This window comes from Meles meles, chromosome 15 (genome assembly GCF_922984935.1).
Source record: "Meles meles chromosome 15, mMelMel3.1 paternal haplotype, whole genome shotgun sequence".
NCBI lineage: Eukaryota > Metazoa > Chordata > Mammalia > Carnivora > Mustelidae > Meles > Meles meles.
Genome location: NC_060080.1, coordinates 64,764,036 through 64,779,996, shown reverse-complemented (window position 1 = coordinate 64,779,996; position 15,961 = coordinate 64,764,036). Strand labels below are relative to the sequence as shown.

The window sequence follows — 15,961 nt, the reverse complement described above, 5'->3', positions numbered from 1 at the left end:
GGCAGCATGAATTAAAGAGAGGCAGAAGCCCTGGGCTCTCTCGTCCTGGCTTAGCTCTGAACACACTGCATGACTCCTTGCAAATCGCTTCGCCTTGATGAATCACATCCTGCTCATCCACAAGGTAAGCTGACTCTGTCAGGGTTTCTCAGTCTTTCCTGTGCATACTCATCACGTCGGGATTCTGATACAAGGAGGAGTCTTAGCAGCAGGCCTGGGGTGGGCCAGTGCTTGTGCATTTCTAACCAAACTCCCAGGTGAGGCCAGGGCTCCTGGTCCACAGACTCCACTCTGAAAAACAAAGAGCTGGGTACATTCTTGGACAAATGCTGCATAATTTAGGATTTCTCTATGTGTGTTCACAAAAAACATGTCACGATGGCCCCCAAGAGGGATCCAGCACAATCCCTCACATGAGGCTAGTACTTTCCACTCCGCAGTGTATTCCCATCCTCTTAGTCATCACGGCGTTTCTGAGAGGAGCCTAAACTCAGAAAAGTTGAATCGCTGTCTCGAGATCACACAGTTATATTGCCAATACGTAGGAATATGTAGGAAACCCAGGAGCCTTGTCTCCAACCAGCCATGTTCGCATAACCATGGCATCTTCCATGGTCTCCTTTGTGTCCACCAGGCCTCAGAAGACACGAGGCCTAACAACGCCTGACGACCTCATTTAGTGTCATCCACAGCCCCGCACTTACGTATTTCCTTAAAGTTACCTAAATATTGATAAGATCTAGTGGTTACCTGTTAGAGCCAACTTAAGATTTCCATTTTCTTCCACATCTTTCCGTTATGCTAATGCTGCCTCCTCTTCACCAAGTACAGAAAAGCCTCTCAGGCCAGCATGCACATTTCCAGTTTCAATTGCTACAGTACACGAGTTCTAGATCTTAAAGGCCAAAAAGCATCCATTTGACTAAAGAGCTATAAGGCAGCCATAAAAATTATGGATCACAGAAATAAGCAATTAGTGTTATCTTCAATTGCTTTATTGGCAGTATTCACTCGTTAGAATAGAGGCAGCCGTAAAACAGATTGCAACATACTGTATAACAGCATATGGGATTTTACATTATAATGCTAGTCTCTGCCAAGAAGTCATATTTTCATTTGAATGCATGGAACAGATTATCACAGGGTTTCCAGCATTAGAAGTGGATGACCCTCACTTTTTTCTGTAGTTGTTGTGAAAAGGCAATTCCTGAGGTTACGCCTAAATGAAAATACACACAACGGCAAATCAGCCTGTGCTCTGTGCCTACATCCTGGGCCCCTGGAAACTGGGCATGGCATGGAGCTCCGGCAGATAATAAAGTCAATCTCTAGCGTGGTGGATGGAGGGAGAGTTGAGGGTTTGCCAGTCTTCCAAACCAGCTGGCTCCAGTTCTGGAGGAAACGGCTCACCCGCCCATCTCATCACAGCTGAAGTGTCACAAAAGGCACCACGCGCACAGGGGATGGAGATAAAACAATAGGAATAATAATATGAAATAGAACAGGCTCTCTGCTTTACATTGGGAGATGTTCTCCAGACATCCACTCTGCCATTTTGCAAAATGTGTGTGAGTATGTTTATACGTAGCAAATAATGTACGTACAGAGACCTTCAAATACATAGACCCTGGAATGTGTTTTAGCAGGCCAACCTCTCAGGAATCACCCACAGGCCAAGAGTCGAAGAGTTTCCCCAGCCCTCTGCACACTTGACAGGGTCCAATATGGCACACCTGGAAATGCGGCTCAATGCCCACTCTCCTGTTTCAAGTTGGAAAAGGAGTAGGGAAAAGTACATCGAACAGATTCTCTTTCCAAGATCAGCCTGTGATATAGCAAATGAAAGGCTTTGAAAGGCAGGATTGCTGAAAAGGAAGCTTGTGTGGTTTCAAATTAGAAGTCATATTGTTGCACTCACAGTTGATCAAATAAATATTAATCACCAAATGTATTTATGTCACTTCTCACGCAATTGCAATATATTTCAAATGTGTTTTTAAATGGTGGATAAAACACACTGGGAGGGCAAAAAAAAAAAAAAAAATCTCCTTTTACAGAACCTCAGATACTAGGCAGCTAGAGACATATGTAGTAACTTACCAGAACAAAGGAATATGTTTGAATTCGTTTCTGTGTGTTTTCTGCTATTTATTCAAATCTAGTATAATCCAAATAATTTGATAGTCTTCAGAATCTAAGTACAATGATGTCATGTTAAAAGTAAACTTTAATCTGACATGTTACAATGAATTAGTGCATTCACGTAATTTTTTCTAGTCTTAAGTCTATAGAAATTATAAAACTGTAGAAAAATTAATTGTAACAAAAATTCTCATAATTTTTGGCAAAGATTATCCTAAATGATTACAAATGCAGTTAAATGCAACCAATGATGCAAAACAAAGTATAGAAAAGCTGCGGCTTTCGATATCCCTTGGTTACTTGAAGTAACATCTTTAGTTCTTAATTTCCATATCTGTATGTTTAAGGACTCCCCCCTTTCCTGATGAAGGGAATTGGTGAAAAGAATGATTAGACTAAAAATGCAAGCGTGTTGCAACCTAATCTTGCCTATGCTATGTAGTAGCCTGTGTATTGATCCACCGTTTAAATTCTGCGTCAGCTGTCATGGATTCATCTGGAACACTGCATAATGACCATAATGCCTAGAGCCTCCTTCTAAACTGAGCTTGAAGATTTTTTGAGGTACTTCTCACGTGATTAGTGTAATTTCTCATGAATGAACACCTTGTCTTCTTTTTAGAGTAAGAAAAGTTGGTAGTTTTGCAGGAGCCAAACAAGGGGGGCCCTTGACAAACACAACATTAAATAGGAACCAAGACAGTGGCTAGTTTACACTTTTAGAAAATGCATGCTGACAGATTGAGGGTGTTTCACCAATGTAGAACATACAGTGAAACATCTGCCTTTTGGTTCAATAGTATTTTCCTCAATAGCCCACCAATTTTCTTAATTTGGCAGCTGTGGCCTTGTGATTGAGGCGACCTTATTATATAGAAATGTTGAGAAGCAAGCTGTTCCTTGGGTCTGTAAAGTAGCAAACTCAAGGGATTATATATTTTTAAAATGTCAGTGAGCATGTGAATGTGTGTGTGTGTGTGTATGTGTGTGTGTGTTATACCAAAGAGGGTCTCACTGAGTCAGACAACAGTGACACCAAAAGTTAATGGAGAAAATGTTTTTTAATATATTTATCTTGTTATGCAGCCATGTTACTTAATTCAGCATTGTACAAAACAAACCAACGATGAATAATATCTTGCTATATAATGACTAGTTTTTCCTCTCCTTGCAATAAAGTAAAGCATTTAAGAAAAAAAAAAAAAACCACAAGCATCTCAAATAGCCTCTGCTTTGCTGCAAAAAATAGACTGTGATGAGAGTAACTCTTCCAATCAATTATGCAGCATGGTTTTAAGTGAGGAAAAATTTCAACATACGTATCACTTCAAAATATATACAGCATGTATCTATATGTACAAACTGCGTAAATTTTGAAGGGCTACGAAGCATATATTTTGCTACACCAAAGCTCTGACTGTTAAATTGATTGCAAGAAAACTATAATTTCTTTTGCTGAAAAACTTGAGCAATATGAATCTTACTGGGATTATTTAAACTCGGTGGTGTGTGTATACATCTATATGTGTGTGGGTATAAACAACAGGATTTCTACAAATTCTCTTCAGTAGGCTCAGAAGCAACTCCTCTAACTAAAATATTGCTCTGAAATTGTCTCCTTTCAAAATGACGATAGTAAATGAACATACTTCGAACTCCACAGTCGATACATATGGACTCTGAACCTGAGCCCCATAGGGGGGTCACTTAATGTCATTCACTCCCTTTATATACATGTAGGGTTCATGAATGGTCTCTCTTTAAGAGCACTCTCTAAAAGAATGATCTGCCACATTAGCCAGAGCAATGTGACTTCGACTTTTACATATATATTATATATATATATATGTGTGTGTATATATATATATATGTGTATATATATATATAGTTTTTTTTTATTTTGGTTGAATTCAAGAATGAGTCTGTAGGCTAAAAGAATTGATCTGTCACAAAGCAACAGATTGCAGTTAGAGACTGCCAACAAATCATAAGCAACAGTAGGTAATGACTAATTGTAACAGGAATGAGGGAACAGAGGGTGAGGATTGTTTCAGAAAAGGTAACGGAAAAAAATGATCTTTCCCAAAAGAAATCAAACATTTTTGTTTTGATATTTGTTGTTAAATCAAAAAACAAGCCCAGACCTTTGGTCTTCTCAATAGTTCTTAGTGATGCTGATCAATTTGACAATTTCTAAGAGATTTGTGATTTTCCATCACAGGTCGTTTTTTCTGTTCTTTTATTCCTGTTAATACTATTCTAAGATGCACTTTTGAGGTTTCTCAATGAATTGCTATTTTAACACACTCTTTGGAGCTACACAGTCTAAGACTTACAGAAAACCTTAACCATGACTTTCACTTTGTGGTAATGAATATACAACATGATCTTAAAAAAAGGAGGGAGGGAGGAAAGGAATTTATGAAGATTTACAAGGTCCAAGAAATAGAATGGCAAGAACAATCATATCCATCTTTTTTATTGATTAGAATGTTGCAATTTTTAATTATCTATTCAATCTTACTTCCTCAGATTTTCACAAAATACTTCTTTCTAATTATCAACGTACACAAACATAAATTTGTTTACAGCAGAAACTTAACCTTCTAAAGCTTTAATTTATGAAATTACTTGGAGCTTGAGGTGCTTAGAGAAATTAAACTTTGCACTAAGTTCAAATGCTTTGGGGACATTCTGTAACAACAATTAACAAGATTTTTTGTGTAGTCAAAACAAGAATTTTGTGGCTGGCTGTGACTGCAGAAATTACAAAGCATATTAGGTCGAGTATAATATATTGTTAAATGTTATCTATTTTGTTTAACCTTAAATTTTATTTTCAACCAACAAAGGGCAACAAGATTGCCCGTATACATATTCCAAATGTAAAAATAACAATTTCCTTAATTGATATTGTAGGCTAGTTACCCCAATCGTTAGGATATAACCTATTTGTCTCACTGATACTCTGATTCCTATTTTATCTCACTGATACTGTAATTCCTAAATCCTCTGCTTTCTACAACATGTCTAGAATTCATGTCTATTTATTAACTAGATCTGATAGTCTTTGCCTCCTCGTTACTCAAAGAAGATAAATAAAGGAAGCTAAGAACTACCCTTCTTTCTTAAGTCAACATTGATAGATGTCCCCAAATTGTTTCTCAACACACTCAACTCTTCCTTTGCTGGAAAAGAGGAGAGCTGTTCCAGAATGTCAAATTCCAAAACAATTAGCCATTAAAGTAGAGACATAGAAAAGAGAAAGTAATATTTGCAGAAACAAATATCAGAACCAAATTACATGAGAGGAGGATGAAAAATAATGAACCATGAGCTATAGACCGTTGAAGCAGCACATCTGAGGGAAGGGAAGGAGCTAAGGGCACATGAGATGCCCTAAGGACAGCAGGAACCTTGTGAGAGGGACCAGAAACAAACAAAAAATATTAACAGGAAAAATTTAAAGCTCTGACAAAGAAAAATAAACTCCTATCAGAAACCCATGAAACACTGGTAGAAAATCAGAATTATACTTCACAAAATTTTAAGTATTTCTCTCTATGGTGCCTCTTTCATGCTCTGATTCTTTAATACTAATAAATAGGTCGGTCTAAATCCAAGCTGGTGGGGTCAATAGGCTTGGGATTTCCCATCTCTACATATAATTGGTACGCACCTAAACCATTCTTCTGTTTCCAAGTATCAGGATATTTGGGGGGAAAAAAGCCATGTATCAGCATATTGATAAATGAAAGTCCCCTAAAGGTATTCATATTCGCCATCAAACTGTTTGAATCTCTCCCAAGGGGTAAAGTACAGATGACTTCATGCTCCAGATTTCAACCCATTATCACCTGTATTCTTTACATCCAAACACAGAGCAAGGGCCCAGCCGCTCAACAGTGGTAACCGACTCTGGCCGCACTCACATTTCAGGCGGTGCTTAGGGACTGCTGGCACACAGAGCCAAATGCCACGGTTACAAAGGGCACTCAGTTCGCCAGGTACAACAGAAATACCACCAGTAATTTTCAAGGACTGATGAAACACCCCCTGAGGTGAACTCTTTCAATCATTTATTCATTCGTTCAGTAAATGAATTATTTGTTTATTCGTTCGTTCAGTAAATATCTAACAAATATATCTAACAAATACCTACCTACCATGTCCCTGGTACCGTACAATGCTATATAGTCTTGTGTCTTAACATTGTAAATACTGTACATATATTAGGGAAACTAACACAGTTCGCAACAATACCAATCATAAAACTTGAATTACCACCTCTTTTCCCCACATTCTGTTTATGCTTGGCCTTTCACGTGGGTCATGTTTATAACTTCTTGATATATTTGAGTCATTTCAGGTAGATCTCTACTTCCACAGAAATACTTCATTTAATAGTCAAGCTGTAACATAAGCTTACATGAAACACTGTCCTCTTAAAATAAAAATATTCCTGGAGATATTTACCTTAATATGAGTGAAACCACCTCTCAGTCCCTCCACCAAAGGAAAGAAAGCCTAGCATGAAAACACCAGAACACTGGGTTAGAGTAAGGCACTGAAAAGGGGAGATAGAGGTACAGGAAAACAGACATGGCACCCCCATTTCATGATGGTGTCAGGACTAGCTTCACTTCTGCTGCAGGATGCGTAAACCAAAGTAATTCAGAATTGAGTGAGTTGATTATTCATCTTATTTGTCTTGCCCAAGTTACAAAGCGAGACTTCCCATAATTTCATTCTGTAATTCGAAGTCCAATCCTTCCAACTGATGAATTTATAGATTTCAGCCAAAATGAACAATCTCTGCTTTTGTTTTCTGTTTGTGTCACCAAAATGCAGGCTCAGATTAGACACTGCCCTATGTGTGCCCTTCTTTCCATTTTCTCTAAGTTTGCTATTATTTTTTTGAGGTGTTTTAACCAGAACTGCATATTCTATTACACAGAGATTCAAGTTCATATGTACAAATATATATCACATATTTCCAATCTATATTAAAATCACTATTCATATATATACCTACAGCAGAATGTTTTCCTCACAAAATTAGAGTAATTTTAAGAGTTTGGTCAACATCGTTATTCCATGTGTTAAAATAAATAGGTAACTGATATACTTTCTATCGATAATAACTCAACTACAAGCACAATTTGTGGCAGATTTTGACTAATAAACTCGAAAATTACAAATACTTAGCAGAAACCTGACTATAGTAATTATTTGATGTAAATTAAGAGTTAGCACTTTAGCCAGTCCTTTTTTTCCCTAAAATGAGCTTGTTTGTAAATGTTGGTAGTCGATTTAATAATTGTTTTAAGAAATGCTCATTTCTTTGGAAGGCCCATGTGAAAAGAAAGCAAATCTCAGATTTAATCCCTCTAGGCCAAAATTCAAACTTCCTTTGGGCTGTGGAGACTCAGATAGGATCATGGCGTAATTGAGCATTTACTGGGAAAAATTTTCCAACCAACCCCCAACTGTTCCCTTTTACCATCTCAAAATCAGAGCTGGTGATTTCTAAGGCAGGGAAAAGTGGATGAGGGCCCCCAGGTTGCTATTGAGAGTCATTCTCACAGGATTCTTAGGAGCATCCTCGGTTTTTTCACAGGGAATCATGGCTCTTGTACCAAATTTTGTGTGCCTGTGGTTCCTTCCAGTTTACACCATGGCACATTCGACTTCTCTATGGAGCTGTCCTTAGCCACGGCGACCTCGGTTCCTGCAGGTGACAGTATGGCTTTCTGCTGATTTATTAAAAATCTCCCGCGTTATGGCTCCCGTGTACTCTCTGGAGTGCGATCATGTGACCAGTATAATCACAATCTGTCTCCCTGCTAACATTTCTCTACTTTGGTTATTTGTTTGATAAAGTGAGGAGCTTCCCTTTTGTTGCCCTTCATCAGAGCTTAATGTCTTTACTTTGGGATCAATATACTTTATGAATAATTTTATTTCCTTCTATTTTTATGGTCTTTTCTCCTCATTATCATACTGAGTTTATTAGCTGGTGCTGTCAGTATCTCTACCCTGTCATATGTTCCTGAGGTACAGTAAATATCACTTGTGTTGTAATTAATATGCACACCCTCTGCAGTAATTAAAGTACAGACCCCTTCAACCAGCTGAGCTTCCTACACTAATTCCACCTTATCTTCATAATGAACTTATTGTAATCTGAAACTACTACTGAATATTGTTCAGTAAGGCTGGAAGAATGAAATCTAACGAGATGCAATAATATTTGTGAACATGTTAATATAAAAAATGAATTTAATTAGTCTAAATCTAATTAAATTTCCCATACAATTAAAAGCCTCCCCTTCCTTCCATTTTTAAAATCTAACAAATGCCACATTATTGCCCTTTCAGTTATTTCTACAGAGTAGAAGACTGGACAAGGGCTTGTTTTTCCCCTTGAAGATACATACACAGGAAAGCTTACAGGAACCAGACATTGGACAGTGACATAGGGAAATAACGGAGTCCCCCTGAGGAATTACTATCTAAAATAGAAGACTTACAAGATTTGGACAAATCAAAAATCTGACCTTTCTTAAAAAACAAAAACAAAAAAACTTGAGCAAAATAGTTTCTCAAACTTATCCAAAAAATCTATGAACCAAAAAACAAGTCTTAAAAATGCCTAATGCCACATGCACTAATGCAAGGGGCACTAAGGCACAGTCCCTGTCCCCAAGGAGCTTATATTTTAATGAAAGAAAGACATATTTCAATTCTGTAAATATTTATTGGGCATCTTCTAGAAGTAATGGAGACAATAGGTGTCACAGAATGTCTACACAGGATGGAAAAGGAAAAGTCTGGCACTAAACTCACACCTTGAAAGAAAGGGGAGAGAACATTCTGGGCAGGACACTAGCTGCTGCTGTACAGATTCAGTTTTGCTGGAGAGAAAAAGTCTGTGTAAGTCAGGAAAAAATAGACACAAAAGACTAAATCAAGATACATAATTGGCACAAAGGAGGAACATGGTGAGGAACTGCATGCACATTTAATAGTACACTTACTTTGTCAGGAAACATTTCAACGAGAAAAGTGAGTGCTGGAAGGACAGAGCTGCACTAGGCAGACAGCTGGCAAACAAGCCCTAAAACTGGGTGAGGGGTCAAGCCTGGCCACAACAGTGCCAACCAGTGGGATTATTTCAAGGTGGAAAGATGTTACCAAGAGGGTAGAGCCCTGCTTCTTTAATTATTCACAGTAATGACTTGGATCTTGGAAGAAAAGAAATCATTCCAAGACTGTAGATGAAACTAAATTAGCAGGCAGCAAGGCATTAAGTACCAGTAAAACACACACACACACACACACACACACACACACACACACTGAGATAAATGTATCATCTTGAGAATTTAGAAGTGGTTTAGTGGTCAAAACACGTGTCACTGAGGACAATACATTTAATCCCACAGTTGTTTTCTTGTTTTTGTTTTTGTTTTTTTAACTACCCTAGCTGATGAGAGATTTATAAGACATGTTACCTAAAGGATCACTCGGAAGGAAGTTACCAAGTGATGTCATCCTTCCAGAAGTAGAATCTAAACTCTAGCATTTCTGGGCACCCGTTCTGGCATGCTCAGGGCAATGATGGATTGGCTCCCCAAGAAAAAGCAACATCTCCCGTTCTACTGGACTTGAAATGAATTCAGTTGAGAAAGAATAAGAAACATTTAGAGCAGCATCAATACGACATTCTCTGCAAAATTATCAGGGGCTTGCTTTTAGGCATGAAATGTCCCTTGGGCCCAGTGCCTATCCTTGTGCGTCCGCTACCACTGCTAACACCACACAGGATTCTCCCACTGCCCAGCCCCCGTTTGGTCTTAAGTGTCTACTTTGAAATGGCCCTTTTTTCCCTTAATGCAGTAAGTACACAGAAGTTTGAAAACCTAGAATCTTCTCCGGCCATCCCCTAATATAATACAACGAAGACAATTTAAATTGTATGTAAATTACAGCAGTCAGAAGGCAAAGAGTTCTGAGTAGAAACAGGATAATCTAGGAAGTTATCCCAAAAAGCAAACTTCTGAGAACTCTTTGCAACAAAGAGCTTTAGTGATGAAAACAAATAATATGTTGAAATGTATTGCTGCAGCTATGCATTGCAAATCAAAGGGACTAAAATAAAGTGAGGCATTCTCTAGAAGAGTGCTCACTATATTTTAAGGAAGATTTAAATGTGCTTCAAAAGGGCAGCATGGAGAAAATGGAATGATACTGATACCAGAAATAAATTACAAAGAAAATCTGGGCTGTTTTGCTGTTAAAAAATAAAACTAAAACATGTTGACATCTACCTGATAGCAAATATGTTCACGCTGAACCTGACTATCAAAGGGAACCTATGTCAATGTAGAAGGAAATCTGATAAGAATGACTGGAGCTCCTAGAAGACATACTTTTAAAATTCCTGACTGAGAAAGTTTTGGTTATGCCCCTGAAAATCAGTGAATCCAGAATGTCAACCCATTTTTAGAGAAGTCAAGAGAAGTCAAGAAGTGGGTGTCTGTGTGTCTGTGTCTGTGTATGTATGCGTTTGGATATACGAGAAAGCGAAAACTGGAACTCAGAAAATGAAGTAACATGACAGTTATGCTCTTCCAAACTATTAACTGAAAATCTGATCATTTATCTTAATTTAGGCTTATTCATCTTTAAGCTTTGTGTTCCGTTCATTGTAGGAGCTGAACCTGATGCTGAAGGATGGTCTCAAAGGGCAGGAAAAGTTCTAAAATTTTTTTTTTTTAAAGATTTTATTTATTTATTTGACAGAGAGATCACAAGTTAGGCAGAGAGGCAAACAGAGAGAGAGGAGGAAGCAGGCTCCCCACGGAGCAGAGAGCCCGATGCGGGGCTCGATCCCAGGACCCTGAGATCATGACCTGAGCCGAAAGCAGCGGCCTAATCCACTGAGCCACCCAGGCACCCCAAAAGTTCTAAAAATTTTAAGCGAGTGTTGCTCATAAGTCTGGATTTCTGAAAATTGTTCATGTGAAGGATGGGCTTGGCTTTGTAGCAAATATTTTGTGACTCATGATTTATTTTGTATACTCAGCATAGTTTGGGAGCAATGCTAATGTTTATGGATTATTGCGCTAACTTGGAAATTATAGTGTGGTATTTGTAATTCAATAGGAGCTTTCTTAGAAAGCAGATGTACTTATATTTGCACATTGGTGAAGTTAGTGACAAAGTCTAGGAACCAAAGTGGTAGACAGATGTCAACTCCGTGCAGGATTTTTGCACCTGTGATGTGTGTGTACGTCGGGGGGGTCAGTTTCCAACTTCCATTTGGCGATATACTCTTGATTCAGTAACAGCTTGTAGGCATGTTGTGTTCATAAGGGAAATGTCAGTAAGAAAGGTTTCGTCATGAACCTCCTGGTGTCTTCTCTAGCTCCTCTCATCAGTTTGTTTATGTACTGGACCATCAATCCCTTAGCATCACCCAGTTGAAACAAAGAATAAAACATGACAACTTAATGATAAACAAGTGGAAAACAGAACATGCTAGGATGCTTACCTGAAAAACTTCCTTAAAGGAAACCACTGATGATGAAAAGAAAGGTCATACATTCTTTAATCATTTAATACTACTGACATCGGTATAAAACACAAACAGCAAATTCCTCCCTCCTTTATTTCCACAGCTACTGTAGCGAGTTTGATAACACACATAAAACCTTTTAATCTACTGAATGTTAGAATTGTCATCATTTTCTTCTGTAGTTATCACTTTCCTTTGGTCCTAAAAGCCCTAATTGTATTATAAGGTGTCAAAGCAAAACCCAAAACTCCAATTTGCCTTCCTTTCTTTCCTAGGCTTAACTGAATGGGATCCTAAAATTAAATTTCCCTGGTTTGCAAAACTCTCCTCTCAAATTATCACAGAAGTGATTAAAGGCATTTTTAGGTATAGGCATACCTATTTTTAGGTATAGGTATACCTCAACTACTATTTTAATATGAAAATGACTTAGAAATTGGTAGATGTAACAACTATTATTGGTATGAACTAGGCCATGTCTCGTAGTACGGATAGCTCAGGTAGAATCCATCTTGAATACTCTTGATTCTTCCAACTCTCTTTGTACCTAGCTTCTGTGTCAAATAAAGACTTAGGCCCAAATGCTCACTGGATGCCCAGCGTGTTTGTTTGAGGTAGCTAAATAACCTATGGAGGAATGGTATAGTTAAAATATAGAGGGGTGCCTGGGTGGCTCAGTGGGTTAAAGCCTCTGCCTTCAGCTCAGGTCATGATCCAGGGTGCTGGGATCGAGCCCTGCATTGGGCTCTCTGCTCAGCAGGGGGCCTGCTTCCCCATCTCTCTCTCTCTGCCTGCCTCTCTGCTTACTTGTGATCTCTGTCATATAATAAATAAAATCTTAAAAAAAAAATAAAAATATATAAATAAATATGTATATATAAATAAATATATAATAAAAAATATAGAAAAATTATTCCCCTGTATGTGTTCAGCGTTAAGACAGAGATACACATCGGCTTACCTGCTTAGCCCCTTTCCGCAAACGTCCCCGCCAAGCCGTGGGCCCATGTTGTAAGCTCTGACGAGTTGCAGCGCCCCCAGCCAGCCTCCAGCATCTTGAGCTGGTCTGTCCCCAGGGGCCAGAACTTGGCCCAGGAGCCATGGTGATGAGGTCTGCTGCTGACCTGCAGTGAGGACCACACAGTGCAGTTCTAGGACATCTCTAGCCATGGCACTGTGGCCACACTACAAGCTTAGCATAGCTATCCTCTTTCAGGCAAACTGCAAGCATGTCCATAGCCTGGCCAGTCACAGGTAGGAGATGACTGGTCACCCTTCTGCAGTTCGCACCCAGAGTCTGTGGCACTCTGCAAGTACACAGCCCAGATGATGGTGATAGGCACTGCAGGCTATGTGTTGATGCTGGAGCTAAGCAACCACAAGAGCAGGTGGTCAGCACGGCTAGTGTGGTCCTCCTCCGGGACCGCAAGGACTTCACATATTAGGGCCACCAGTGGCTGAGCTCTCATCCTCTGGTTTCCAGGCCCATGTGGGGTTCAGTGTCTGCCACCAGCTGCTGTCATATCTGTCATGCTCCATTTCGAAAGACGCCTCGGGAGCCTTGAGCCTTTTGCACCAGTCATGCATAGGCCTCTTCAACTACCAGTGCCAAGAGCCCTTTGCTGGCCAAGTGCATCTTTAAGCCACAACAACCCCCTGGCCACCGAGGGGCTGTGCTCACGGGCGAAGGTGCTCAAGAGGTCACTGTGCCAGTCTTTCCTGTGCAACCAGTCACCAGGAAGAGCCGCGTCTCTGGCAGGAAGTGGCAGCTAATGCTCACCTCAAGTGGCAGGAGGACCACGGGTGGAGCAGGACCGCCCCGAGGGCAAGATGGTGATGCTCACTCAGCCCCGCAGTGAGCCCTGCTGGCTGAACACTCCCTCTCTGGCACTATGCGCTGCCTCTTCTTCCTGACACGTTCCTTGGATATGCAGCCCACTCTGTGTGGCGCGAACTCTAGCTCCACGTTTGCCTATGCGATGGCGGTGCAAACGGCGGGGAACGAGGCAGGCACGGTGGGAGGAGCCAGCAAGGAGGTGTAACCGTCGCACTGCGCAGCCGCGGTGGCTTCACAGTGCCGGATGTGCGTGACCTCATGCTGCCTGCCTTCTGGGTGGCGTCACCGGACCTGGTGTAGGTCCCTGACGTATAGGGCGACCACGCCTTGTACACTGCCTCTGGGGAGCAGTTTAAGGTGTTCACAATGCCCAAGGTGAGCGCCGAGTTCAAGGTCAAGACCGACCACAAGGACTGTTGCCTGCGCAAAATGGCACTGGCTGCTTTTGCCAGTGTGGCCTATAAGGACTATATGAAGACCTACCAGGCCTGCCTCACCAACCTGAATGACATCCATGTCTTCTCTGTACCTAGCCTGTGATCCCAGAATATCAGCGTCCTTTCCTTCTGCGTCTTCACATGCTGGAGTCCAGTCTTTTTCCCAGTTTTCCCAGTCGGAATCTGAACACTTCTCCTTAAGTGCCCAGAACGTCACAGAGCTGCTCACCTATTTGGATATTAGCAGGCTGCATGATCCCGCCCATGCCAGCTACAGGTTCCCAGAGTCACCCAAGTTGAGCCAGGCCAGTGGGACCCCGGGCATCATGCCCCATGAGGCTGCCATGGGAACCCTGGTCCTGTCCACAGCAAGGCAGTGGACAACCCTAGAGCCACCAGAGGCCATCCTGTTGCACATGTCCGTGGACTTGGCCACCAGTGCCTGCACACAACAGGAGATGGCAGGATGAAAGACATGAAAGATTTCCTGGGCTCCTCCGAGGATTCGGAGAAGAACCTGGGGAACCTAATGTAAGAAGAAGCTCAAGCCTGCAGCCTGCACTATCTTGGTCAAATGAGGAAAGCCAGAGCTACAGCTTCCTGCCCCACTGGGAGCTGGGATCCAGCATCCCTGGCTCTTGCCTGGCCCTTCCTTTGAAAAAATACCTGCTAATCTGTGGGCTCCAGTCAAATCTGCCCACCCTAGCCTCAGGATGTGGGCTCAGTACTCAGCCCAGAGCCTCTGGGGCAGATTCAGACTGGCCCCTTCAGACTGGCTACCCTGGGGGCCCAGTGCCACAAGGAGAAAAGAACTAAGGCTAGCAGGTATTCCATCTCCTCTTCTACACACCATTCTTCCCACCTTCCTTTGCAAAGAGTATTTTTCTAATGCCTGTGCTGGGCTGGACAGTCATTTCTAAAACTATTTTGATACTTGCTCTTGAGCCAGCTGCCTCCCACATCCAGCCTGTCCATGAGGGCCCCCAATATGTACATATCCATATATGTGACTGGGAGTACCTCAGGGCACACAGGTCTAGGATCTGTTCTGGCAAGGGGCTGGAGGGCAGGATAGGTTTCCCTTAGATGGTACCTTGGGGTTCCCCCCACCTTTTATTTTGTTAAAATCTGAGTTTTAATGTAAAAAATGATTTTTAATATCAAAAATGAAAGTATATAATGACTCTAAAGAGGGAAAATGAGAGTACCAATAGAATGAGCCAGAACAAATATTTTAGTTATGATTTTTACATCCCATGATTCTCTATACCCAGCATTGCTACCCAGAAGGTTGTTGAAGCCATGGGAAAGGAATCAGATACTTATTTTTAGCTAAAACATTATGGAGTTTAGGCCTGAATTTCCTAAGTGATAAGGTTACCCATGTGCCTTTGAGAAAATGCTGAGAAACTTTTCTGGGCCTCAGACAGAGAATATAAGTTGTGAACTTCTTTAATGGCTGTGCCTTCCAAAGTAAAACAAAGGGAAAGAGTTATTGAGGTAACTAAAACAAAGCAAGAAATACTGCAGAAAAAGAGAAAAATATTTTTCCCCAGGTCTGAATCTAGCAGTTCAGAACACATGAAGGAGATGAATGAACTGAAAAGGTATTTGCAGCTGAAGAGATAGATGCTGAGCTATTATTTCTTGTTGATGCTATGAGATATTTATAACAACCAAAAAACCTCTTGAAAATAAAATCAGCACCCAGTTTCTCAGCAACAAACAACCTTCAGATTCCAATAGCAATATTATACCTTAAACAGTAGTTCATGTTTAAATATTTTAATAATGACTTACATAAAAATTTGTGTTTTCTATATCAGCTGTGTCTATATTCAGATGCCATTTTCAGAATATTTCCTTTAATAAGCTTCTTTTCCCATACCTATAATAATAAACTTAGAGCAAATTAGTTTTTCAGACTGCTTCCCTGTCCTAAAACCCTAATCAAATCATATT

General features: G+C 40.5%; 1 pseudogene; it reads left to right on the top strand.

The window, feature by feature from the left end:
• The first annotated feature begins 97 nt into the window (after nt 1-97).
• LOC123925685 lies at nt 98-14,657 on the top strand (annotated as a pseudogene).
• The last annotated feature ends 1,304 nt before the right edge of the window (nt 14,658-15,961 follow it).